The sequence below is a fragment of the Lonchura striata genome, chromosome 1 (assembly GCF_050655825.1).
Source record: "Lonchura striata isolate lonStrDom1 chromosome 1, ASM5065582v1, whole genome shotgun sequence".
Taxonomy (NCBI): domain Eukaryota; kingdom Metazoa; phylum Chordata; class Aves; order Passeriformes; family Estrildidae; genus Lonchura; species Lonchura striata.
In genome coordinates this window covers 101,187,297-101,215,154 of record NC_140703.1, presented here as the reverse complement: position 1 = coordinate 101,215,154, position 27,858 = coordinate 101,187,297, and the positions used below count along the sequence as shown (strand labels likewise).

General features: G+C 38.8%; 2 long non-coding RNA genes across 2 annotated transcripts in view; both read right to left on the bottom strand.

Moving 5' to 3' along the window:
- The window catches only part of LOC146768795 (uncharacterized), a 182,867-nt gene that overhangs the window by 56,949 nt on the left and 98,060 nt on the right, over positions 1-27,858 (bottom strand). The gene's annotated exons all lie outside the window — the stretch shown is intronic.
- The window catches only part of LOC146768797 (uncharacterized), a 38,354-nt gene continuing 31,449 nt past the window's right edge, over positions 20,954-27,858 (bottom strand). Inside the window, exon 4 of the long non-coding RNA XR_014956695.1 lies at positions 20,954-26,597. This is a non-coding gene — a long non-coding RNA (uncharacterized LOC146768797). The remainder of the gene's footprint in view (positions 26,598-27,858) is intronic.

Sequence of the window (27,858 nt, the reverse complement as noted above, 5' to 3'; positions counted from 1 at the left end):
GGAATGGTCAGGGCTGGTGGTACCCCCAGGGCCAAGACATTTTTATGCCATGAAATATCTAGAAAATTTACTCTTCAACATACTTTTAAATGATCATAAGCCACGATTTGAGTTGGATGTTAATGGAAGCACTATAGCAGGAACCACTGCAACAGATGGAAGGAAAGCCTCACAAGAAGCTGGAATGCAGGAATAAAAAGGCAATTTATGTCCTTTGGAAGCAGTTGTAGGCAACCTGGGAGGACTACAAGGATGCTGGGAGGTTATGCAGTGAGAAAATAAGAAAGGACAAAGCCCAGCTAGAACTTAATCTGGCTACTGTTGTAAAAGACAATAAAAAATGTTTCTATAAATACATTAGCAACAAAAGGAGGGCTAAAGAGAATCTCCCACCTTCATTAGAAGCAGGGGGAAAATGTGGTGAAAAGGGAGAGGAAAAGGCTGAGATACTTCATGTCTTCTTTGCCTCAGTCTTCAATAATAAGAACAATTGCTCTTTGGGTACCCAGCACCCTGACAGGGGCAGGACTCAGCCAGGACAGCTGACCTGAACTGACTGAAGGGATATCCCACATCACAGCATTGGGCTTAGCAATAAATCTTGGGGAAAGGAGGAGGAAGTCACAGGTGTTTCAAGTTATGTTGCCTGCCTTCCCAAGTAATCATTACTTCTTGCCAGTGGGAAGCAGAGAACAAATCCCTTTGCTTGTGCATGCAGCTTTTCTTCACTAATTAAGCTGTCTTGATCTTGACCCACCAATATTTTACACTTTTGCCCTTCTGATTCTCTCCCCCATCTGATGGAAGAGTGAACAATGTGGGGCTTAGCTGCATGCCAGGCCTAGCCCAGCCACCACCACTGTCATAAATCTATTTCTAAATATAGCAAAATAAATTAAAAAATCTTCTCACCATGCTTAAATAAGCGTAATGAGATGGAAGGCAGTAGCTAGAAGACTCTTGTCTTCATGTGTGGTGATGAACAAACATTTTCAATGCTATTCCTACTGAAATAAAACTGCATTGGACAGCAAAATCCAGACTTGGTAGCACCATATGTGAGCATTCAAAATCCCTTTTTGTCAGTCACAATTCCATCAGGTCACAAGCTGCACAAGATTTCCTCTGGATAAACCACTGTTTGAGTAACCTCATAAAGCTGTTGTTTGCAATTTGGGATGAAAACTAATCACCCTGAAGAACACAATCTGCTCAAGCATTCCCAGGAAAGCACAGAAGGATGTCTCTCTCCATCTGTGGGTACTACTGCCCTTCAGAGGTGATACACAGGACACATCCATGGGGTGTCTGGACGGGGATGCTCTGCCTCCTGTTTGGGAAAGCAGATACAGAAGGACAAACACATGCAGCCTGTCCCTGATAGATCCATCTGGGAAATCTTTGATGGCTCTTCACTCTCACTGGGCTTCTCATCCCTGCCTCTTGTTTCCACTAGACAAGACTATATTTTGTTTTTTCTCCTCCCAAACTCTGCTATCCTAACCTGTCCATTATTTCCTGAGTTTTTAGTAGGAATATTTACATTCAAAAAAAGAAGTTTCACCAGTTAAGAAACAAACAAACAAAATGTAACAAACCAAGCAAACAAAATCCTCTCATAAATTCACAGAAAGAACTCCAGCCAGATTTTGTCTCTCTCACTGCATTTCCCACCTATATAGGGGCTGTATTGTAAAGACACTTTCACAGCTGCTCTTAGTGGAGCATCATCTATCCACACACACTGATGATGATCATCAGAAGTAAATCAGTGAAGCTGCAGTGAGTGCAAGCCTACCTTACTCTCCTTTGCAAAGCCTAAAATATGCCAAAAAAAGAGAAAATGTTTATTTCTGTTTGCACCTGGTTTACTTTTCCATTGAACAGGCCAACTAGACTACTGAGCCTATATGAGGAAAAACAGTTGTCAACAAAGTCATTCAGGCCATGTAAAACAGAAAATGCGGTGCTCCTTTGAATCAGAGCAAGGATAAATCTTGGTAGGGAATTTTTTGTGATAAGAACGAGGTATTACTAGCAAGGGAAACCGGGCATAGGACACAGTGTAAAGGAGAACAGATGTGTCACCTCATTGGTATATACTATTAAACTTTCTGTTCAAAAGCAGAAGACAAAACAAAAACTAGCTAGACATTTTCGAAGTGTCTTCTAAAAACTAGAGTTCAAAAATAGTTCAACTCCAAATTTAGCTTGCTGGTGGTGCCATGCTGAGAAGCATAGAACCCTGAAGGTGATGAAGAACTGAGAAGTTTCCTGTCAGTGGAGCAAATACAAGCAAAAATGTGTAATGTTGCTTGAGCACCTTTCTGAGTCAGAAAAACACTCTCAGGCCAAGCTGGCCTTCTCTGGGCATGATTTGACCCCTTCAGTATCTGGGCACCCAGAGTAAATAGGTTGAGGTGGCCACTCATGACCACATGTGGCACATTTCAGTACTTTGTTATCCAATTGTTGGGATGCGCTGGCAGTTTCCCTAAGCTTGGCTTACACCGTGATCAGGCCCAGATCTCAAGTTACACAACTTTTCTGCATTGGTGTTACTGTGATAGTAAATGGGACACTGGGTCCAGAAGTGATCCTCATCTTAAAACAGTTATAATGTTACTAGCATTCAAATCTATAAGCAGTTCTTTATATCAGTCAGAATGAAAAGCTTTTACTTACTTCTGTTAGAAATTATTGTGTTTAATTCTTATATGCTTTTGAGTTTATAAGTGACTGCTACCCATTTGACTACACTGTAACTGAGCACAGGACTTTTCATCTTGGCAATTTTTCTCCCTAAGAGGGAATTCTACCTTTTAAGGCTTGTGTTACCAAATCAGTTGTTGTCTGATTTTGTCACTTCAGACCAGCATCTCTTTTTCTTTCAGTGGCTGTGTTTAACATGCTTGTTCTGCCAATTCTATCCCTTGTCAGACTGGATCATGACCTTTTCTGGCTGCTCTCTGCTCCTGAAATGGGATTTGTGGCTGGGATTACAATTTAAGATATTTATCCCCAACTTGACTCTATTCTTATTTCTCAAAAATAATTTTCTTCCCACTGTGTTTATATGCCTGAAATACTGTTGAGGACTTTCAGGCCACCAGACAAATTCAAATTTAATTGTTTCATTAAATAGTTCTACTCTCTTGAGAAAACACTGGCAGAAACCCTGCCTATGATATTAAACAAGAAGTTGGGTGGGAGATTCAGAAGAATGACTGCAATATTATCTCAGTTTTAGTATAATAATTGTTAGGCAAAGAAGGAAAATTTGCACTGCCTTTAGAGAACAATTATGAACCACGAGAGGAGGTGAGCTCTCTGTTTGACACCTAATTTCAGCTACTCTTTCTAAAATGTTCTTTTTTTTTTTAACTGAAATTCTTTCTAATTCATCCCAACTGCTTTGCCACTATCACTCCTGGTTCTGCCACAGAAAGAGCTCAACAACACTTACAAGAACTTCAAATAAGAAGGTGCTTCTCAGCTCTACACATTTCCAGTCCTTCATTAAAACACAGACACAGACATCTCCCCAGGATACCCATTTACACAGGCATGGTTATCAAAGAGCTGACCTCAGCAGAATTCTCCAGAGAACTGTGCATTACACCACGAAGAAAAGAGATATTCGATGTCTCCTTCATCCTTGAGTCCAATGCAAGCAAGTCTAGAAACTACTCCTAGCTCAGAGACCACCTCTCCCATGGAGACAAACAACTCTCCCGTGAAACAAGAGCACAGAACTGGCCCAAGGTTTGTGTATCCAGTCCTCAGCAGAGGTGATCACGAGGTTATATCCTGGTTAGCAAGGGCTCTCTTCATAACGCTGTGCTTAGTTTTCCTCTTCATTATGACATTTTGACAGTTTTTGCATCTAAGTTGGTACTCCAGGGGGGAGATGTCAGTGCTTCCTGACTTTCAAAAGGAGTAGCCTGAAAACACAGGATTTTTGAACAATTTTTTTAACCATCTCTGCTGATAAATGTTTCCAAGCCTCAATATTTTCTTTCACCAGCAGGCTCTGATAAACATTTTAGCACCTCAGTTATAACTGAATAAAAGGTATAGATGATAATTTAGCACAAGCATATGCTGGGATATTTAGGATAAGTAATTCACAGAGCCAATTATGTGTCAAGAACTTGTTATGTGAATTTCTAGGATTTCTTTTAAGTTATTCTAGTACAGTAGTTTCATCCATACAAACCTGGCAGTTTGATAGATTAATCTCAGAGAGATACTATAAATTGCATTAAAATAGGACATGATTTCCACATGGGAGACTATGTTGTGACAGAATATGAACTGGCAACAAGCTAAATATGAATGCAGAATTTACCTCAAAAATGCACATGATAAACATTCTCTGAAACTATCTGTGGAACAGGAATAAGACTAGAGCTATACTTAATCTTCTTTAGTTGTTGTTTTTTAGTTTTTGTTTTTGGTTTTTTTTTTTTTCTCTTCTATCCTGTCTGTAATTTAGCAGCAGTTTACTCCAGAAGCCATGTGTTCATGTGAGGCCAAGTTACAGGTCCTAGCAGCTGTATCTCCATCCTCAGATCATTTATTCTGAATTTTTAACCTGACCAAAGGGACCACAGAGAGAAGCAAAGGCTATTGGAATACGAGTTGCATCCATTTGTGCAGAAAACACCCTTGATTCTTAGTTTTGCTGGAGAATGTCCTCTAAATTCCTGATATAAAAACTTCACAGAGAGAGAGAAAAGGAATAAGTATTTGAGCTTCAAAGTATTTCTGCAACTTCCTCCCACAATTTTCCTGATACGACCCACAGTCATTTCAGATCCAGCCTTCTGCTCTGACTCTTCTTACAGTCATGTGCTTTTCTGTCTGGAGTCCCAAACAATTCTGGTAATATTATCCACTGTGAGAGGAAAATCCACCTGATACCTTTTCAGACACCATGGATATGTCTCAGCTCTCTGGCAATCTGCATTTGACAAGTGTATCCCAGGTCAAACGACCTCTGGAAAGGGCAGGGGATGAGGAAAATGTGCTGTTACAGCTCTATCTGAAAACAGCCTGCCAGCTCTGGAAAGTGGAAAGCAGACTCATTATCCTCAAAATTGGATTCACATGCTATCCTCTGCCCTCTTCCATTAGCATCAAGAAAATTCCCTGGGTTTGGCTCAGGAATCAGCCATCCAAACAGAGACAGCCCCTTTCAGTACAGGAGAAAGAAAGGTGACCCTATTACTTATTATTTGAAAGAGAGTGCAGCTATTAAAGCTATGATATGCAGGCCACTGATCATAAATTACACTTTAACCACATCTGGCAAGAGAATTCATACTACTCAGTTTTGCAAGAACCTGTTTCTTACTTAGTATTTTTCTATGAGGTGATCCTTTGGAAGTTGGTATTACCACTTGGAATATACTACAGTATCTTTTGCAGAAGAAGCACCTTCCATTCCTCCTGAGCAGTAATGTTAACCATAATTATTTTGTTAAAATTCAAGATCTATTACCTATTAAGATTTGTTTAGAAAACTTCCTGGCCTTCAATGTCTTATTTCATATCATTCAACGTTGGATAGACACATGAAGACACGTCTTCTTTCCGCTTGCTTTTGCATGAGGAAGTGCAAAAATTGATTTTCCTTTTTTGCTCTAAAGATTTCTGCTCACTGTTCATTTCTTGTTTCTGAGACATAATCTGCTGCCTTCTTCACATTTTTAATGTCTTGCTAAGGGACTGAGGAACTTGTTTGTGGTGTTTTCTCAAGACTTGAGTGTGTAGCAGGTACTCAAATTAATTAAGAGTTAAAAACAGACAACGGAAAGGGTTTTAAGTAACCTGGCTAGAAATCTATGTCTTCTTTCTCACTTTGCACTTTGCACTGCTTTTGTTCTTCTGATGATAAAAACTTGTGGCTTTTGGTTATCCATAGAGTCCTCTGGGGAAAAGAGAGTAGACTGTGTCTGTGTTTCTGGTGGGAAACTAGAATACAAATTATTTAAAACAAAAAACCAAAATAAATAATTCAGGCTTACTTTTTCTAAATAAAGAAACAAAAAGGAGATCACATGACTGAGATGCAGTGTCCATTTAAACTCTATTAAAATTTGAAATATTCCAAATAAACTGCTCTTGCAAAGGTTTTCCTTGTGATGTACACCCACAGCAGCGCACAGCAGCAAAGCCAGCCTCCAGGTTTAAGAAGGGCCTTTTATGCTTGCTCCCCTGAGGGTAGGAATGGGGGGGATGGGCTCCAAGTGTACAGAGCCCATTGCATCCCATAGTGGCCATGTGGCCCTGACATGCAGGGAATGGTGATCAGAGACATCAGAACTCGCAGGCAAGGATCACCCCTTCTGCAGCTTGCCTAGATGTGTTCTGACAGGAAACAAAAACACCTACCAATAACTGAGGTTGTTGCCTGACTGCAAAATCTCATTGCTTCCAAAATTCACTTTTGGCTGACTCAGTCCAAGACCAAGTGACTCTCTTCTGATCTAAGCATGTATGGAAGGACAATGTACCATTCTTAGAATCAAAAAATTGTTTCTTCTGGAAAATGCTTTTAAGATTATAAAGTTCAACTGTTAACCCAGCATATAGTAGCTCACTGATATATAATCCAATACAAGAACTGCAAAAGTTGTTTTTAAAATGTCTGAAAATTCAGATCTCAGTCCTTCTGTTATCATTTGTTTCTTCTTCCAAAATAAGTAATGCTGCTGAAAGGGTTACTTACAGAGAGCTCAAAGAGTGGTTTAGACAATACATGCTATGTCTGACTACACATACAGGGCCTCCAGCAGGAATAAAAAAGTGCCTTTCAGGAAAACTACAAGGAGAAAAACTATGAGGATTATTTTTTTTTTCCTTTGAATAATGAAGTAAGCACCCTGGCAGGAGAGTTGTGTGCTATATTTATTCCTGCAGTGCCAAGTTATCTCCTTGAATACATGAGGTGAAGGGGAAGGCAGACAGCAGATAATGCTGGACATGGTAATAGGATATGGAGTACAATGACAGCTGAACTTGTGTGTGTTCCTCCTGGACCAGTTCAGACCCCATTGGGGTCTGCCTGTCAGAGACATGGACATGGAAAGTCATCAGCCCCCCCTTAAAATATAGTTGAAAAGTGATATACAATCACAGCCAGCTTAATCTTTTCAGAAATACATGAATTCATGTGTCTCTACTGCATTGCAGACCACCATGTATCCCAAAGAAGTGTTAAGCTTTCTCAGCTCCATGGGAGAGATGTTAGATGTTGGGTTTTACTCAGCTGTTGCTTTGAGGTCTGGGACACAAAGGCAGCAGAGAGCAGGGATTCAGGGTCCTCGACAGGAGCCCTGTCTGACACTCTAATCACAGAATCATAGAATCATAGAATCATAGAATCATAGTATGGTTTGGGTTGGAAGGGACCTTAAAGATCATATAGATTCAATCCCCACACCATGCACAGAGACACCACACGGCTTAATCCTTCAAGGTTTTCTCAGACACACCGAAGCACCCTGGTTGCCCTCCCAGGCATCCTGAAGCTATACTCCTGCAACATCAATGAAAGGGGTTTCCCTGCCTCTCCATGGCTGCAGCTGAAATCAGTAATAGGACAGCATATGACGTAGCTGAATTACTAAGGCAAAAACTGTGCCCGAAAGGGGAAAATGTAGAAGGCAAATTCCTTTGCTGCTGCTCAGATCACAGTGCATCAGGTCTGTATTGATGATGGCCCTCGAGGGAAGAATAAGGGCAGCAGGTGAGGGAAGGCTCCATGTCCTCTCGCTGTTGGACTGACCTGTGTGCTGTAGGGAAGGGTTAGCCAGGGGCTGGCTGCTGGCTGCTCAGCTCCACAGCTGTTCAGTGCCTGGGGTCATTGTGTCTGTGTCTATGGATACCACATGCTATCAGCAGCCAAAACAGCAGTACACTGAGTGAATAAGTCTAAAAACTTATATAATAGTCAGAGTAAATTTGGCTGTGTCAGAAGGTTGGAAGTTTTTTCCTACAGGAAATTCCTTGAAAAGCAAAATCACCCGAGCTCCAAAATTATGCCATGGCAAAGTGCAGAAATTGGTCTATTTTTTGAGAACAATGCTGCACCAGCAAGTGGATGGTCTAGGAAGGTAATTTAATGCTTCCTTTTATCAGCAATTTTATTTTCAGCTGGACTCCAGCCCCTGGCAAATAGAAAATGGCTTCTCTTCAGGCACAGTAAGTGCCAACAGGCTTCTGAATTCCTTCACACCTCCCTCTTCCCCAGAACTGAACTGAGCTGCTGACCTCAACAAATGCTCCACAGAGACAGCAAATGAACCATCCTCCACCATCCTGCCATGTTCTCAGATACTCCCTTCATCTGTCATGTATTGTCTCATTACTGGAAGCTGCAAATGTCCTTGGGTTTTCAAGGTCAGCTTTTACTCCACAGTGCTATTTCTGAGAGTTGTATGTTCCATGAATAGCATCCTCCTTTTTGAACAAAAGACTCATATCAGGAGGGTACATGATCCTACAGAAAAGGTGGATTTAAGTGATAGCAGTGAAGATATCAGTGAAGAGATACACATTAAACCTCCTCTCAATACTTATATCCAGGAAGATAGATTATTTTGACTGTAGGAGAGGAACAGCTTTACCAAAAGAAAATGAAGCCCCAGATAATTTGTTCTAGGCTACAAAGAAAGCCAAGGAAGCAATTCTCTGTTTCTTAGAAGACAATTCTTCCCATTTATTTACAATATAATTCTCTGTTTTAGTGCTTTCAAAACGCTTTGTTCTAAGAAATCCCTTGGAAAAAGTCACAAGAACAGATTTTGTATTATGTTTCTAATGACTTAATTTTCTGAGATCATCATCTTTTTTCTTCTGAGAGAACTTTGTGCTATTTCCTTCAGATTTCTAGTCCCAGCCTATGGCTAAAACACGTTGGATCCATCCAAGACATATAGCTCTTGTCTTACCTCTGATTTATGAGGTGTCCCCAAGCAATTCTAGTAGAAGGACCAGGTGAAATTCTACCTTCCAACTAGCCATATGCAGAGCTGACTGCTGACTGCTTTTTTTGCAATAAACACTTCCAGGTGTGTCTGAACAAATTTGCCCATCGTTGCTGTGAGTGAAAACAGACAACCCCAATGCAAAATTTCTGACTTTTTATGTATGTGGAGAACATAATTCTCCATGTGGCAGCTGGAAATGGAAATTGGTGAAATGATCACAGTGTGTCAAGTTATGGCAAGCCTCACAGCATAATCTAGATCCCTCTTCCAAAAAAAGCTCCCCTCTTGCAATTAGCCAAGCAGCATATCTGCACAACTGTGCAGAGAGAGAGAATAAAAAATAGACTTTAAAAGAAACCTAAGCTGTAAATTATGGAGATCCATATTTGCATTTGAGAAGTAAAATGCCATGCATGTGATGAAACCTGTCTTCCATCATCTTTCCAAAGAAATTGAATTGCGTGTGACGGCACCTGCTGCTGTAGCACGCTGTGGAGCACTGCTGTGATTCTACTGATCTTTGAAGCTCCTGGCCCTTCTGCAATTTTCTTTATAGATTTCTAAATCTATAAAATCATCTCTATGTGGAACTGCATTAACTTATTTCCAGGATGAAGTGACAATCAGAAAAAGAAAATGGCAGGGAAGCCAACTTTAAAGGGTGATAAATACTCCATCTTCACATAGTGTACAAGATTTCTTTAAAGATACTTTAAAGAGAGCAGCTCTCCTCACTTTAAAGATGCATTCAAATCTAACAGCATTAAGGTAATGGAGACTGAGGCCCATATGCTTCAATGGGCATTGAAGTACTCAGTACCTTCCAGGCAGCCCTTGGCCATTTGGACAGTCAATTCCATAGACCAAATACCCTGATGGATTACCCTGAAGGATAGGGGCAATTTTTTCTGATACTCTACAGATGACTTGATTGTCTCTGCACTTGTGCAGCAATGTTTATTCTGAGTGGGGAAAGAAAGAAGCTTTACATTCACAGAGCAGAAATGCCTTTCAGAAATATATAAAACATGAAAACAAGGCATATCCCTTCAAAACTGCATTAAAGATTTGCTTATTCAAATTGGATCTTCACAGAGTTAAGAACTCAATCCTTTTTAATGAGTGTTTTAACATGATTAATTGACTGCTCCATGCATCTGACAGATAACTGAATTTATAAGGTATGGTTCTTATTCCCGTATTTTAAGCTAAAGAATGATGAATAACAAATGGCAAAGTTCTTCAGGCAGCTTCACATTAAATCTGTATTAAACCAGCTATTGCATAAATGCTTCACAAATAGAATCATATTCTCTTCTCGTTTGCAAATAGAAAGTTGCAGAACATCATCAGGCCTGGTAGCTATCAGATATTTAAATTATGAACACTATCTTAGGTCTATCAATGCAGTAAATATATCCAAATGTTGGAAATTAACCATTTTTTGGTGGATTTATCAGCTTTAGTTCAGAAAAAAGTATGTTAATGCATGCTTAGCTTCAGGCCTACTGACCTCTGGGTCATATTCATCTGTACAACACTAAACTTGCCAACATTCCCTTTTCATTTCTCTGAATTAAATCAGGTTTAGGAGCAATTCCATCAATAAGGTTCCAGCATTTCAGCAGGAAAATCTGTGAGGGGAGAGGCAGTCTAGACACCAGCTGCTACTCAGAAAGCTTTTCCTCTGGATAAGGTTTCTACATCACCTCTGATAAAATGAGAGTTTGTGTTCTGTATGATCCAACATCCCTACATTTTCTTGTAGTAACACAGTAATAATTACTTCAGTTTTACTCTTTTCTTAAAATACAATGTTATTTCAAATATCACTGTATTGCGCTTTCCAAGCAGCTTCTCCTGGGTTATAACAATCTTAGGGTTTGCTTTCTAGTACAACTGCTGTTGAACCACAGACAGTGACAACTCATTATCCCTTGCTCAAGACACATAATTTTCCCTTTTTTTGTTTTCTAATCCACTACTGAATCACTGCTGAACTCCTGGAAAAAAAGAAAGTAAGAAACAAGCATTTCCTATTTGTTCTACATTTTTTAAATCACTGCATGGAATAAAAAACACAAGAAAAAATATGTTAGGGTGAAAATATGTTGTACACAATTATGTATAGAAATAATGTAATTATGCTTTATACTGACTGTTCTCTGAAATTTTCAGAACAACATCAAAAAGCATTAGAGGGAACCAAAAAGCACAAAATTTTTTGTGCACCTTTCTTCTTCAGCATGGCTTTTCCACTCCCACTTCACCAAGACCACTCTCATCAGTTTCCACTGATGGGAGTTGCATGATCAGAATTATCTGTGATGTTGAGCAAATGTATCAAGTAGGCAAACTTCACCTAGAGCTTGTGCATAGAATAGAGCTGAACTCTGATTGTCTCTGGGCCTTAAATGATTCTTTGGTCAGTACATCCCAATCTCCAAGGATACCTACCAGATCACAAAGGTAGCAGTGGTATACAGAGATTTTGTTTACTTTTCATGCGTGAAGTCAGTGAAACCAAGCTCAAGTATCAAGCAACTTTTAAGAACGACACGCTGCTCTTTCTAGTGCCACTAGTATGCTGCCCTGCAGGCAGCACTTGCTGAAGATTTTTTAAAAACCCTCCTTTTGGCTAACCACAGCCGAATATGTGTATTCAGCTTCTGTATGTTCTTGTGTAAGAACTTGGATTGATTTCCCTATATCCTTGCAGTTCTGCAAAAAGCAAGGAAAGGCAGAGATTTGGGGAATATAGAGCACTGAAGAAGCATGCTTGCTGCAGAGTTTTTTTTTCAGGTACACTTGAGCATATGTCCCGTTATAGATATTCACAAAGAAAGATGAGAGAAGGTACTATTCATGGTTTCTGCTGAATACTAATTATTGTAATGCCCTTCTGAACCTGGCACATGATCCCACACCTAATTCCAATTCCTAGCATTCTGTAAAGATTAATGACTTACACCATGTCACTGCTTTGCAGGTTTCTGATTTGGCATATTTTTGACACCATAAGAAAATGACCTCTGAATTCTGCTTCAGTCAGCCTTGCTGTCTCACTGGAGAGCTACGCCAGCTACACTCTTACATGCTTTTCAATCCACACTGATATTCTTTCAGATGAGATAACTTGACCTTTAGGAAACCCATCTACAGCTGAATGTGCAATAAGTGACAGCCAGAAATGGTATGTTCTTGTCAGGGTAATAAAGCTAAGCTCCAAAAAAGATCTAATGTATGCAGATTCCTTTGCTTTCAGGGGTGACTGTAATTTCAGGGGAAAGGCAAGGAGGTGATTGATTTGTTTATAGTGAGTCAGGAGAGCACATTGGAGATACATTTCAAGTCTGCTTTCTATTACAGCTGTAGAATGATGCACAGGTTTAAGGGTCAGCCACGGTGCCTGCAACTGAGATATTGGCCTGGCTACCTGTTGGGGTCCAGAAAGACAGCTCAGGGTGAAAGGTTGTAAAGAGCATTCCTGGAAAACATTGTAAAAGATAATGCATAATATGTTGGGGGATTGAGTAGTTAAAATTGTAATTCTCTTTTGGAAAATTTTCTATAGCAATTATTAAAATGACCATCCAAGACTTCTAAAAGACTTGTACAAAGCCATAGAAATTATGAGAGCTTATTTATAGTGATATCTGCTCAGATATTTTACAATGATTGCTTGAAGGAAACCTACATGTTTTATGACTGCATTTAGTGGTAATGGCTTCCATCTGAAGAACTTCCTCTATTAGCATATATTTTCCTGATCTGCAATGCAATTTTTTGGACCTGTCAAAAGTATTTACTCACACATCAGCTTTGGTCATGACTTTGGGTCTGTGAATGTCCATGGTATGGAGAGATGGGTATATTGATAGCTGTCTTGAACATCAAACAGCTGATATATATCTGTCACCCAACACTGCCTCAAATCAGTTTAAGAGTAGATTTTTTTTTTTTTTATTCCGGAAACTGTTCTGGTAATTGGATAACTCATTGGAGAGATTGGTCTCTGTTTCACTAAAGAAAAAAATCAAACAAAGCTGTGAAGCTGTGACTCGGGATTTAGGCTCCCTCCAGAGGAGAAATTCAGACATTTCTTTTAATCCCTGATTGCATATAAACCTGTCATAGGCAATTCCTACAAAGCATGGACCCTTCATGACTGGTCATAGACAAACTGCTTAGCAGTTGCTGACATGTTGGAAATGAGTGGAATAAGAAGCATTTTCCAAATATCTTTGCTACATATCATGATGGTGATGGCACAGTGGCACCCATTTTACAAAGCCATCCTTATGTGATTTGTCAATTGTAGCATGTGAATTCTACCTGGACAACCCTTCCAGGCACACAAAGAAAGGAACTGAGGAAGGTAAGTGACACAAGCACAGAAACTGTAAGGGTGGATTTATGGCTCTCTGTGACCTTGCACTAGACTCCTAAAGGCAACTTGCTCGTTTGTGTTTCTGCTGATAATGCAGCCAGTAGAATGTTGCCCAGACATATCAAGATAATGGGAATAAGTAAATTAATAATTCCAAAGTGATGTCTGTTTGAAAAATTCTGGAATGATGACTTATTTGTAATACCAAGTAAAGTACAGATCTTTTATCTAACTGTCATCTCAGAATGACAGTGAACTAAACCCTTGGTAATAGACTCATTTATCCAGCCCAGTTAAATTCCAATTTATCTTTCTTGTTTGCACTACAGCATCGCAGAAGGAACAGTTGTTAGGGTTTAGCATGTTGCTGTGAATCATTGAATGCAAAGCTGCCAAAGCTCTCTCTATCAGATTCATAGTATATGTTTGGCACAATTCAGTCTTCATTATTGCCAGAAACAACAGGATATACAAATTAATCAGATGAATTAAAATACACTTGTGCAAATGAAATATGACCTTTTTTCTCTTTCATGATGTAGGTAACCTTTTTGCATACTGCTGACAATTCAATATTAATGTGCATTTTTATTATCACACAAGGATGTGCATCTAGTTATACTGCTAGAATACAGCTAACAGAATAATGGATTTTCTCAGATTATTTGCTAAGAAGTATAAATTGTAGTATCCGGAGCTAATGTTCTGCCACAAATCATATTTCTATAAATAGCTTTCTGAGGAATCACCCACCCAAGGGGGAACTTGGTTAGGGAAGACTCCCTGTCATTGTATACAATATTTCTCAAGCCTGTAGCAGGAGAGGGAATGATGTAAAGGTAAACTTGGTATCTCAGACTTAATTTTGATTTCATTTATGTTATATAATAACTCTGTATTTTCTGACCATGAGGCCTCAAATCAGTTGAAAAATATACAAAGATTCTATAGAGCAAAATAAAGTCCAGCTGATTTGGGCTTGTAATACAGGGCATGTTTTGACCCACAGGTGTTTTATGTAAGCTTTTAAACAAGTACCATCCACAGATCTTCCATTAATGAGAGAGTGGCCTGAAAAAGAATCTCAGTTTCACAGTGCTTCTGTTTCTCAGTCTCCTAATATGATTCATACTCCTGCTTGCATTTTTCACCAGCCATGAAAAGAAGCCACAACTCACTGTTGCAATGAGATAAAAAAGTTCTGGTTTTGCAATATTATTGTACATAGCCCTTTACATACATGTGTGTGTGTATTTTGTAATAATTATATTCTCTAAACTACATTCAGTTTATAAACATTGCCATTAAGATCTGGTAGATGCCCATTAAAGCATGTGGATGCTACTACATTCTCAATAAAATTACATGATTTCTGACCATGTGGAAGTTTATTGTATTGGCAACAGAACACAGGCAATGTCTTGTTCTGTAAATCTCGACTGAGGAAGTTTTTTCAGGGCTCTATAAAGTCCTGTTTTGAAAGTTTAATCACAAGGGGGATGATTGAAATCAGATTTTATAAGGGAAAAAAAAAAAAAAAGAACCTATCTGTCACTTTGGAACAGGTTTGTAATACATAATTTCATATAAAAAATAAAATTTGTTTATGAAATCCATCAGAAAAGACTCATCCATTCAGGAAACAGTCTCTGACAAAATACATATATGCATACAGAGAGAGAGAGAATGTGCTTTCTCTTTGCTTAATCTTATATATGGAATTTTTACTGGAAATTATATCCTATGTCAAATTCAGCATTAATAATTTGCATTATTTTTTGAATATCCACAGTGGAATATATTTATTTCTCTGGAATCTGTCCATATTGCAACTGACAAGGTGAAGAATGAGTTCAAGCACAAGCTGAATCACACATATCTTAAGCAGATGATTTAAATGTACAATATTTTGAGAGATGAGGGATAAACTGAGATATGTGAAGCTCCTCTGGATTGTGAAGTATTTCATAGGGTAGCTTCTTTCCTTAAGAAAATAGTATTTTAGTCATCACATCCTACTTTTTTTCCCACGCACTATGCCATTAACACATATTTTCCTTTCACTCAGTGCCTTAAACGTAGACCAGCAGGAATGACTGATGTATTGTGCTTTTAGTCTACTAAATGTATGAACACATTTTCAAGCACACCTGTATGCACAGGAGTGTAGAGCATAGTGACCCCTCTATTTAAGACCAACTGGAGAGGTAAAAAGGAGATAAATCCTGCCTACAGCCTGCTGTACAGGCAGCCTCTTGGTTTAAAAGAGCTGCAGTGTCTCCCAGCAGAGGAAGCAAAGTGAGCCCCATCAAGGACTCAGCATCCAGGCAGACAGGCAGAGCCGGTGTCAGGTGTGCTGGGAAGCTGGTTTGTCCCCTCACAGATGACAAGGGCCATCTGCAGGGCCCCCCAGGGCAGAGCCAGACCTGGGAATGCTGGGATCTTGACAAGATCCATTCCTTCTTCCTCTCCAAAACACAGAACAAGTGGTAGCACAGAACAAGTTTGCAGCCATCAGTACACAAAGGCCTCTAAGTCTATATTTAAATAAACTGAGCACAGGCGTTTGTGCATATGCCAGGCCTGCTGTCTGACTTTTCCAGCCTGAGTGACAGGGAGAGCATCTGTGCATTGCTGTAGTAGAGATCTCATACCCTGCGGGCCCGAATGCTTAATCCTGCTGAGCTCTTACGCCGATTCTCTGCAAAATTATCCTTCATTTCTTCTGGTCTCTACGAAATCAACAGATCCAACTTCCATTCCTTCCATGCCCCTTTCACTTTGCCAGGTTGCCTTTGCTTTGGTGTGGGAAACCAGATGAACCAAGTCTCTTTAGAATCAAGGAAGTGAATGTTTTGAAACCTGTGCCCTACAAGAGCTGGTTGTTCATGACTTTCCTTGGTCTTGTGCCAAGAATGTGGTGTTTTCTCCAGGTGCCTTCCCTGTCTCAAGTAGCTTCTCTACTGTCATTCCTTGACTCTCCATCTGCTCCAGCAAATGCCAAGATTCACAAGACTACTCCCTAAACCCACTTTTTGAAGTCAGTGTTCCATTTTCAGTCCTTCTGCCATCCTGCAAACATCCACAGATTACAATGCCTATTTAATGCAGGGACACAGACACAATCTCTTTTTTGGAAATACCATGCACAAATGCTATCCATGACTGGTGGTGGTCTACCGGAGAGCTTCCTACAATAATGGCTTTTGCCACAATATAATCAACTCATCTTAAACTTGAAATGCTTTGTGGAATGGTGTGAGATACATTACAATTCAGTAAGTATTAAAATACTTAACTTGGTTTGGTAAGATATAACAAGGTAAAATGAAATACTGAATTGAAAATGAGCTGCAGACAGAGCAGAGAAAAGCTACTATTTAATTCTAACTGTGGCTTCAAAAAATATAAACACTTTAGGCACCATCGTACTAAGGAGACAATTTCACTGTCTCTGAAAAGGGGTAATTTGGGGGTCTCTTGAATCAGCTCTTGTCCGTGTAAATAGCATTCCCCCTTTGTGTTTCAGCTTGCATTTTGCATAAGTCAGTCTTGGGTCCCTATTCTACTGAGTTTTAGATTGCCAGTCTGGCTTGATTGCTTCTCATTGCCTTGTGAACATCACTAACAAAACCCTCAGAAAGCTGTCTGTATTGTGTGCCAGGGAATAGCTATGTACTTTTATTCCTGCTGAAAGACACTCACTTGTCTTGTCACCAGATTACCTAGAATGTCTTATAGCACACAAAGGATATTTAAAAAACAAGAAATGAAAAATACTGAAAAAGGCCAGTCCAGAGGACTAGGAGAGCAAATAATGTTTAATCAGAACAGGCAGGGTTGAGAAGACAGGGAACTGAAAAAAAACAGAAAAGGATGGAGAGTTCGATTCCCAGAAACTATAAGTTCAGGCACATACTGAAACAATGAAACTTTTTTCTTCATGTTGAGTGTACACATGGATCAGACTGGACCAAAAATTGTCCACTTGAGTTATGCAGCTAGTCCAGTTAAATTCCACTGGAATACTGTCCAAACATCAAGATGAGCCAATATGAGCCTTCTGTTAAAAAAAAAGAAAATCAAAACACAAAAAGATGAAAATCACAAGCAAAGTCTGCCTCAGCATTTACCTACAAGTGCAGGCTCATTTAATGTAGCTTGTTCTTGATCAGAATTATAGATATGTGACACAGCTAAAAAATAATTGATTCATGATTTTATGTTAAATTAAGGCAAATCAGACTCTGAGGGTGCTAGGGAGACACTAATTATATCTGCCAGAGGGAAAGCAAATAATACTTAGAAAGCATTAAATCAAATGTGCTCTTGAAGCTGCTGCTGTGAGTCCTTGGTCTTACAGAATGCCTCAAATTAGTTGCAAAAAGCCTCACCAGCTTCTGTAAAATTTTATTTTAAACCAAAATTAATTTAATTTTTAAATTTAATAAATTAATGCAAAACTAGATCTGAGAGATTAATATTACTTTAATTAGTGTTACTAGTATTAACTCTTATTAATGAAGCACATGGCATCTGCTAGAGCCAGCAATTAATTTCTTACTCATACAGCTCTCTCCTGCCAAAACCCCACGTCAGTCTGCCACCACAGCCTGCCATTCAGCTGATAGCAGTGCCTCCACAATCTGTTCATTCTTCATTTACTGCATGGGGTTGGCTGTGGCCACAGCAAAACCGAGCTCATTTAAGCTCCTTTCAGGACCTCATGATCATGCACAGTGCAAAGTCACTAAGGCAGACTGGGCCACCGAGAGCAGCTCTGTGCCTGAAGGGGCCATGGAGCTATCCTAATCATACAGAATTAAGCTTGGGGCTCGCAAGGATCTGTGGGCACTAGGGAAGCATCCCTAGTGTAGGTGAGGTCAATGCCAACAGGAGCTATGGGGCACTGTGGTACCAGCAGTGAACATGGACAGGCTGTCTCTTCTTGAGATCACTGGGCAAGATTTAGGGTGGTGACTGGCAGCATCTTCTGGATAAGCACCAAGATTCCTGGCCCAGAGATAATGTAATTTGTCTTTAGGTGAAAAGAGACACAGGTAACAACATCAACTTCAATATTATTCCAAGAAATCACATTCCAGTATCTGTGGGAATTTTGCCACTGACTTGAACAGCAGCTGAGAGACTCACCACTGTGCCTGCCAGAGAAAACTGAAACTTTTCACTGGCTATTGAGAAACTCTGATGAAAGATAAGCAATTCTGGATATCAGCATTCTTATTATGCTAATTTCCCATTGATACCTTGATAAATAAATAAAGTAAAAAGCCCTTAGTAACCCTCCCCTTTTAATTATCAGACAGTGACATATTAAGTCTATTGACTCACTGTTGTGGGTTGCATAATGGAAATGCCCTTGGAAAGGCATGCTTTTGTACCCTTCGTGTTTCTCCATCATAATTCCATAGATTCATACATCGTCAATGTGCTATTTTGGGCTAATATATTGCAAGGACATAGGGCTGGTGGCAGTTTATCAATGACTTTTTGTCCTCTTTTTCATTAGTGCTGTTTAAGAAGGCAAGCTATTTCTGTCAGGAGCTTCTATAAACATAATGGATTTTACAGTATAGCCATAATAATGCAGTACTATGCCTGTCCCTTCCTTGTATTAATTATGATCATATTTGCATTCAGGATGCAACCTTATGTGAATCCAATGCAAATTTCTATCTTTGAAGGAGAAAGGCACTAGCACAGCAATTGTTCAAGCTGTCCCTGGAGGAAATAAGACACTACTGCATGTGCTACCTAAGGGCAGTACCAGAGCAATAACTTTCTTGATCCACACAAATATATCCCGAGAAATGTTTCTCTGGAAATGGAAATTATGCATTGTAATGAAGATTTGGAGGTTAGTCAAGCATTTTTTTTGCCTTTTTTTCCCTGTACATTACCTCACTGGCATTCAGTCAGTATTATATAAGACCATAACCAGGTTCACCTTAACATATTTTTCCCAATCAGTCAAAATAGGCAGCAATCCATTTTTCATGCATATTACTTTTATTAAGAGAGATTTAGTACTTCCTCTTGGATTGCAATCTAACCAAAACAGCCTGGTATTTTTCATCTACCAACTTCACAAGTGACAGGTCAATAAGCTTTTCTCTTTTTTTTGCCTGGGTACCTAAGTCAACATCATTAATTTTCAACGGCTTCAGTTCTGAAAGCAACAGGAAAGGCACTTAAGTACATTCTTAAAGCCCACATATTCAGTAAAATTAAAAGTATGGTTTATGTCCCTTTCAATAAAGCAATCATTAACTCCATCTTCAAGGCCAGACAACCATGCATGCCTGTGTATAGTCTCAACTAACAGACTCTTTCTCTTGTTTAAAATACATGCACAAGAGCCCTGTTAAAACTTGACCTTTAAGTGATATGTGTACCAGAAGAGCAGAGTGATGTCTGGAAATGTCTGTCAGTGGTGATAGCTGCTGAAATAAGCAAATCAGAGTTCACTGAGTTTAAAAGTGCATAACTTCAATAATTTTTTCTCTTTTACAAGAGAGAGGTGCATAGGCTATGCAAAACTTCAAAACATTTCATCTTTCTGCCAGTTTTGCCCTTGAAAATGGAAAAAATGAAAGAAAATTGGGAAAAAAACCCTCCAAAACATAGAAAGTCACTTTATCCAGAGGAGATTTATTCTTTTCTTCATTGCGGTATTGTTTGGAAAGGGACATTTTAAAAGGCTTTAATAATTTTTCTTCTTGAAACTGAATGGCAGGTGGAAGTTTTCAGGTAAGACAATGGCTTAAAATTGTGGATGATAGGTAGACACAAAAATTCTTATAAAATAAAGCTGCCATATCTCCTGGTGCCATCAGACCCTTCATGTAAATGGAAAGTGCAGATTTGTCTTTATTTTCCAGGTGAAGTAGAAAATGTCTCCTTGGAGCACACCAATAGCTGCAGCGAGAGCCGAGTGGTGACAAACCAAGTGTCAGGGCCCTGAGGGTACCAATAGGGCCTGAATACCTTCTCCTATCACCATCTCCACCTTTCAGGGGCTGGGAAGTCCCATTTCAGCCCCATTTGGGCCCATCCATCCTGGATCCAGTGGTGCTGCCACAAGGGCCAGTCCATCAGGGCAGCCTGCACCGTCCCCTGACAATAAGCAGGTAGAGCTGGCAAGGATTCCATCCCACAGATGTGTGTGTCTCTGATGCAGGCTGGACACCTGTCCATCCCAGCAGTTCTCCTGAAATGGCACCTCGCTTTAGCCATTCTCATTATGATGTGTCAGAAAACTCTCATTTGATGAGGACCTCATGGTGCTCTGCTGTGCCTTTGTAAGCTGCACACAGCAGGATTTACACCTGAAGGACAGACCCTAACAACATTAATTTAGTAGCTTCACAGTATCACTGGAGTTTTCCAACTGCTTTTAAACCATGCTTTCATTAAGTATCTATTTGTAAGCTTGTCACTTAAAGAAAGAAAAAAATAAAATGTGGAAAAATGCTTTCAGAAAATTTATATATATATATGTATATATATATATATATATATATATATATATATATATATATATATGTACTAATATATATAGATATGTATATCTATACTGATCCATAGTGGTTTTGAAGCATTTTTGAGAAAGAACTCTTATTTTCTCATAAATATATACACAGAAAAGGACGCATACACACACAGAGAAATGTACAAGCATACACACAGGCTCTCAGACTTTATTTTTCCAATAACAAACCAGGCTGCTTGAGGCTTTCCAAATTCAGTTAGATGCCCTTTGCATTACAGAGCTTGCCCAACCCATCTGTCACCTAGCCATCCTCAAAGTGCATGTATTAAAATTTAAGCTAGGCTGTTTACAAAATAGTTCCAAGGCTGTCCCTTTGTGGAAGTACTGGTTTGCAAAACATCTGTTGCTTTCGATAGTCAATACAAAGACATTTGTTTCATCTGAAAGCAATGGCAGTTCCCTGTGCTATAACCATACTCCCATGAATCAAAGGAAATATGTTAAGGCCATCCAGCCATTATTAATCTTTTATCTGGGGACTCTGCCTTTCTCTGATCACATATTTATGAGCATTAATTTTGGCTTGATTTGTAATGGCATGTTCTCTGTGATGTTTTTCACAAAATGGGAAGACAGAATCTGAATGGATAGAATGGCTCAGTGCAGATTTATCAGTGGTTTTGGCTTCATTTCTGTACATCCCCACTGATCCATTGTGTTGAAAAGGCAAGTAACTATCAACTGTGTCACTTCCCTTTGGCTATCACCATCTTGTCTGAAACAGAGCTCCAGCAAGCAGCACCAGCCTGGCCTACAGTGGTTTCTTTTAGTCTTTTCTTGAGACTTGCCCTTTTTATTTCTTTCATGTTTTGTTGATGCTGGTCAGAATCCACTATAAATCTAAACAATGTCCATATTAAGTATTCTTGAAGTTACATCACTGGAAAGGTAAGGAAGCCTAAGAGTTAGAAGTGAAAAATATGATTAAAATCTTTGTTACCAAAATATTTTGTTTTCAAATTTATTTTTCTTATCATTATAATGCCTCTGTAAAGCTGCAGGATTAATGTAGATGCCTGAAATTAAAAATAAGGCCTTGATTTTTCTTTCAGATTAATTTGTAGAGATAGTATTGTGTTGGTTCATTCTGACTTTGTAGACTGTCTTGAAATAGGTCACCAGCATGCAAAGCAGCATGAGTTTAAGTAAATTCTATCTTGAAATGGTGTCTTCAGTAAATTTCTCATTGTAAAAGCTATTGCAACTTTTCAATTCAATGCATCAGGACCAAAACCTTGTAAAGATCTACAACAACAGCAAAACAATGGAAAAATTTCTAGTTCATGTGATCCTCTCAAAATCTGTGAATGATATAAAGATCATCAGAGAAACTCCTAATCATCAATTTTATGAAAGTTTTAAATTTTAGGCTTAGGACTTAGCTGGGGTGAATAAGTAAACAGATTATATGTCAGGAAATTCCCTCTAGCTTCAGAGATGCATTTCTATACTCTGCTGTTTACCCTTTGCAGGGAATGTGTTACATTCAGGGAATAATGAATCAATAAAAGAATAATGATTATGGTAGAGTTGCCTGCAATTAGGTAAGAAAAATGTGTTTGGAGAGGAAGGATCTTGACCTTACCTAACTCCAACAGTTAAAATTTAAATACTGAAGAAAAATAGTTCCTTTTAAGAAGAGCATTGAGAAATTAATTTTCAAAAAAAAAAAAAACAACAACAACACTGGGCAGCATTGAGCATTACATTAAGCTAATGTCTTTCTGTATTGATTGCCCCCCTTAAGAATGACATGAGAGGTACTAAAATTGGGATGTGTATAGCCCTTTCTGGGTTGTATACACAAAGCCAAGCTATTTCAAAACATTTTCTTGAGATCACTGGGCAAGAAAAAGAAATACAAAAAACAATGTATAAATTATTATAATAATAGTACATCTCTGCTAAAAAGAATTTAGGATACAGAAAGCTTCATTGCAAAATCAGATGTTTATTCAAACAACACTTAGATAGAACATCTGCATGTGTGTTCTCACAGACAGGTTTGGCTCTTCCTCATTCCAGCCCCCTTACTTATTCCTCAGAAAGCACAGCTGGCTGTTTTCTACTAAGCAGTTTCTTCAGTGAATGTTGCATGAGAACATCACACTGTTGTGCTGGAACACAGCCCTGCATTAGGCATTTTAGACATGCTAATAGTTTGTGCCTTAGTACCTTTTATCTTTTCAGACCTAGAACATTAATGAACAAAAATATTATTAAGGCAGTGAGTGGTCACACATGAGAATAATTGAATAAAGGCCTTTGAAGGCTACAGCTCCAATGCTTGCTTTAGATTGAAGGATTCTTTCTGCCATAGTATTTTCTGCTCCTTTGCCTTCACAATGGAAATCCTGGTAATCATCATTCATTCCAGCCATCCCAACCATTTCACCTGATGCATAGAAATCATTCTGCTTCTTCTCTCTTGCACACAACAGACTACAGAGGCTGTGAGAGGAATACTGTGTGATTCCACCAGTAAAGGAGAAGAGATAGGATGTCTGGAAGGAAACCTGAATTGCCACTCGATTGGAACAAATGCTCAAAATATGTCATTTCCACCAGTCATTAATTTGAAAGGTTCTCTTTCAATTTGTGATTTTTCACATTTGTGTAAAATATGCTACCATTTGAAAATTAATAAGGTAATTTTTCACATAAGAATGTAAAAGCAAGAAGAGTGCAATTTCATGCATCTATTACTTTAAACATATATTCCAATTAGAACAATGGCAACATATATTCCAATTAGATATACTATCAGAAGCAACTTAATCTTCTGGACATATCCTTTTTGCAACACCAGAAAAAAAAGTGTCAGGGAAAATGGATTTGCAGGATTTTTTTCTAATTTGTTTGGAAAAAAAACCCCTATATGGATTCCTTCATGATGGTACCTCCATTTCTGCAAGCTCTATTTTCAGGAGTTAAAACAAAAAGCCAACAACCACAGGCATTAAGTGACACTTTCCAGGGGAAGAGATTAATCCAAGCGAGATTAATCCAATCGTGTAGCAGGAACAGTGATTGGCTACAAACACTGCCTCTGTTTTCTCGTGAGCACAGATGGCATCTCCCATGGATGTGAGGAGCACTGAGTATGCAACATCATGGATATTGGCACCTTCATTCTTCCTAAACAGCAGCCACTTTCTGATTGCCTGTGAAACGTTTTAGCTTTAGCACTACTTTTGCAGGGCAGCACTTTGCAGGCATCACAGAAGCCAGCACATATCAGATGCAGCGTGGTGCAGCAAAACTGGGATCTGTGAGCTCCCAAACACAGTCAGGGAAAATCCTGAGGCACAGATCGTGGTTCTGGGCAAGTTCATCATAATTAATTAATGAAGCTGAGAGCTGCAAAGGTTCAGCCTTTGTGAATTCTGAAAGGAAAATTACCAAAAGCTCTTTCAGTTGTGATTATCCACTCAAAACGCTAAATCTTTGTTTGTAAATAGAAATAACAAAAAACCTTAGTATATTTTTCCATCATGCTTTATTTTTCAGCTGAGATCCAGTGGCAGAGGTGCAAGCTGAATTAAAGGCCAGGAGGAGGAATGAAATGCCTTCATGCTATAACCATTTGGATTTGTAGCTACAAAGGCCTTTCCAAGAGAATAAAAGGTAACTTAATTTATGATATAATGATGAAAATGGGGAGAGAAATGAAGTGATAACTATTTCAGTTTTCAGACTTCCAATGGCAATTTTATTTCGCTGTAAATATATCACCTTCCTACATCTGACTCAGAAGCTAGCTCATTAAGTACTCAGACTAGCTGCAGGGTAGAGAAACCTGTGGGTTATGAAGAAGGAAGCCCTTGTGGACTTCTGTTCTTGCCAGGAGTAACAAAGCTAGGAAAACAGATCTCTCAGGCTAGGATTGAGGTGGAGAGAGTATTCTCTTCCAGGTATAAATACAAGTTCCTTTACTCTTAAAAATCACAAATATATGTGGATTTCTGAGTAATTATAAGAAAATATTATCAATAATCTTTAGGAAAGTTATCTACTATTTTACATGATAGAGCTACTACAGAAGTAGCATTACTGATTCTCTATCTGGATGAACTATTCCACATAGACAGATTTACAGAAATTGAACAACTTAACCACCTTCAGTACCCTGTAGCAATCCATAAATCCAGCAACTGGTTTTATGTGTGTGTGGTTTGGGTGAGTTTTTTTCCTCCCTCAGCATTCATCCTTCACCTTAAAGGTTATTGTCAACTGCTTTGAATTTTTTGCTGTCTGTAGGAGTAGTTAAAGTTCCCTTTAGGGTCATTACTTTAAATTCTCCATGCTGGAAAACCTCTCATTTCCTATCTCCTGGTATTTTCTCTTCAGTTTCCATTGGTGAAGTGCATTCTTGTCCTTAATTAACAGGAGTGCCCCTACTGAACTGAGCAACAGGGTTTCTAGACAGCTAATGAATAGCTGGGGTTTCCCCAGATATTATTTAAAGTTTCATTCTTCTTGACAGAATGTCTTGAAAGTTTATTCTCATGGATAAAATTATGTGATGAGTAGAAAAAATAAGCCAATAACCAAGGAAATTATCTGGGTACTTACCAAAGTTAAAGATCTACTGAAGTGCATTTGACCTCATTCAGAAGAAATAAAACTGACCCAAGAAATGGCAGCTGGGGAAATAGGAAGCCACCACTGGCAATGTGCAGAAAAGAAGACAGAACAGAAAAAAGGGAATAGGGAGAATAATTACCAAGTGGAACAGAAATCTGATTAATGTCTTCAGCTAATACAGAAAAAGAAAAGGAAGTAGTGAAGTCACTATGTCTGGAAGTGTCCAAGAAATGACTTGTCATGGCACTAAGTGCTGTAGTTTAGTTGACGTAGGGGTGCTCAGCCAAAGATTGATCTTAGAGGTCTTTTCCTACCCTAAAGATCCTTAATGAATTAGCAAATCTCAAGACAAGAGCAAAAAATAAAATGAAGCAACAGTGAAAATAAATTAAAATCATTATTTGAATAATTCTTTCCCACCATTTCACAACATTATACATAATTTCACAAAATTATACAGTTTCTAATCCAGTATCAGAAAGTTTGAGTAGTGAGGATAGGCCATGAACAGACGTATGAGAAGCTGTAACACACTGGGAAATTTAACAATAACAATGCATTAGAACTGGCAGATACCTACTTAAAGATCCCAGTTGCTGAAGACAGAAGGTGTTTCATGAAATACAGCTAATAAAACAAGCAGTCTCTGGCTAAAATGAGCATCTATATAGCAGGTCTGCAGGTTAGCAACTGTTCTAGGTCTAAAAAAGTTACTGGGGTCTAGGGAATCAAGAATCACAGTGTTTCACTAATAGTTAATCTTGTCAAAACAATCATTTAAAATAGTCTTTTTAAAAGATAATGCTTCTACAACATGAGAGGAACATGGCAGGAGCAGCAATCTTTGTAGCAAGTCTTCATCTCTCTTCAAGAAGGGCAAGCAGGAGGGTCCAGGTAACTAACAAGAGGCTGGTCAGCTTCATCTCCATCCCTGGCAAGGTGATGGAGCCCACTGCTGTCATTAGTGGTGCCAAGTCCAGCTGGTAGCCATGCCCAGCATCATCCCTCAGGGGTGGACACAGGAGCAGTTGTTTATCTGCTTTGGTTCCTGTAGTGACACAATTCAAAATGTTTCTCTGTCTTAGAATACAGGGTAAGAATTGTTCTGAAAAGTGAAAATTATTATGGCTTGTTTTGCGTGGAGTGACAGGTTAGAGGAATAATGAAGTCAGTGAAGGACTATAAGCAAAAAGAAGAAATATTGACAAGGTGTCAGTATCAAACAAGACAAGACAGGCATATTCCAGCTGGTGCAAGAAATGCTACTCAATTGTTTGAAGTATTTGAATTGTTTGAAATTGTTTGAAACATTCCATACCTAGATGAATCAGTCAACAGCATGTTACTAGCTGTATTAGAATAGAAAACACTGCAATCACTAAAATAATGGAGGGAGGATGAGTGGCAAAAGAATAAGGGGAAAAAAACCCACTGGGTCGGGTTTTAAATAGGTAAACTGTGAAGGGAATAATTCAAAACATAGATATTCATCTGTGTGAAGTATTTTAAAATATGTAGCATTAAAAATATTTTAACTTGTGCCTGAAAATCAAAAGAGGCATCTGCTTGCAATGTGATATTGCTGTATAAAACACTGTGATTGCAGGGAATGATAGTCTTGCAACACATGTCACAGAGATAAAATCTGCTGTTTATCACAGTGGCAAACATCAGCTACTACACTGCATACATATTGAAGAACTTCTGCAGAAGAAAGATGCCTGTGAAGAGATTAGAAGAAAAGGTGATTTGGATGTTTCTATTAGGTGAAAAGCTGCTGAGAGCAGATTACCAATGTATTTTATAAACCCTCCCTTGTCTTAGTACCTGAAAGACATGAGGTCATACTAGGAAACATGAAAATCTGTTTTACAAGTAGGGCTACACAGCAAGGCGTGATTAAAATACGAACCCTCCTGACTTTCTCAGAACTTTGACAAACAACAAAATTCAACCTGAATTCCACATATATTGACATTTTTAGTTCTGTAACTAATATTTCCTAATCATATATTCCATAATTTATGTGACAGCCTATCAATGACCTTCCTTCCTTCCTTCAACAGTCTTACAAAAGGTTCTTTTTGCCTTTTTTGTGTTGGACCATTCTCAAGGTGAGGAGTCTGAGGATGGACCCTTACTACAGTCCTCAAACCTCTAATGGGAGGCTAGAAAAGAGAAGTGTCACATTTGTCCTGAAAATACATCGTGAAAAAGATGAGAGGCAAAAGACACACATTGATACAAGGGAAATTCTGCTTAGGTATTAGGAGAAAATCTTCTGACAGGAAGAATAGTCAAACTCTAGG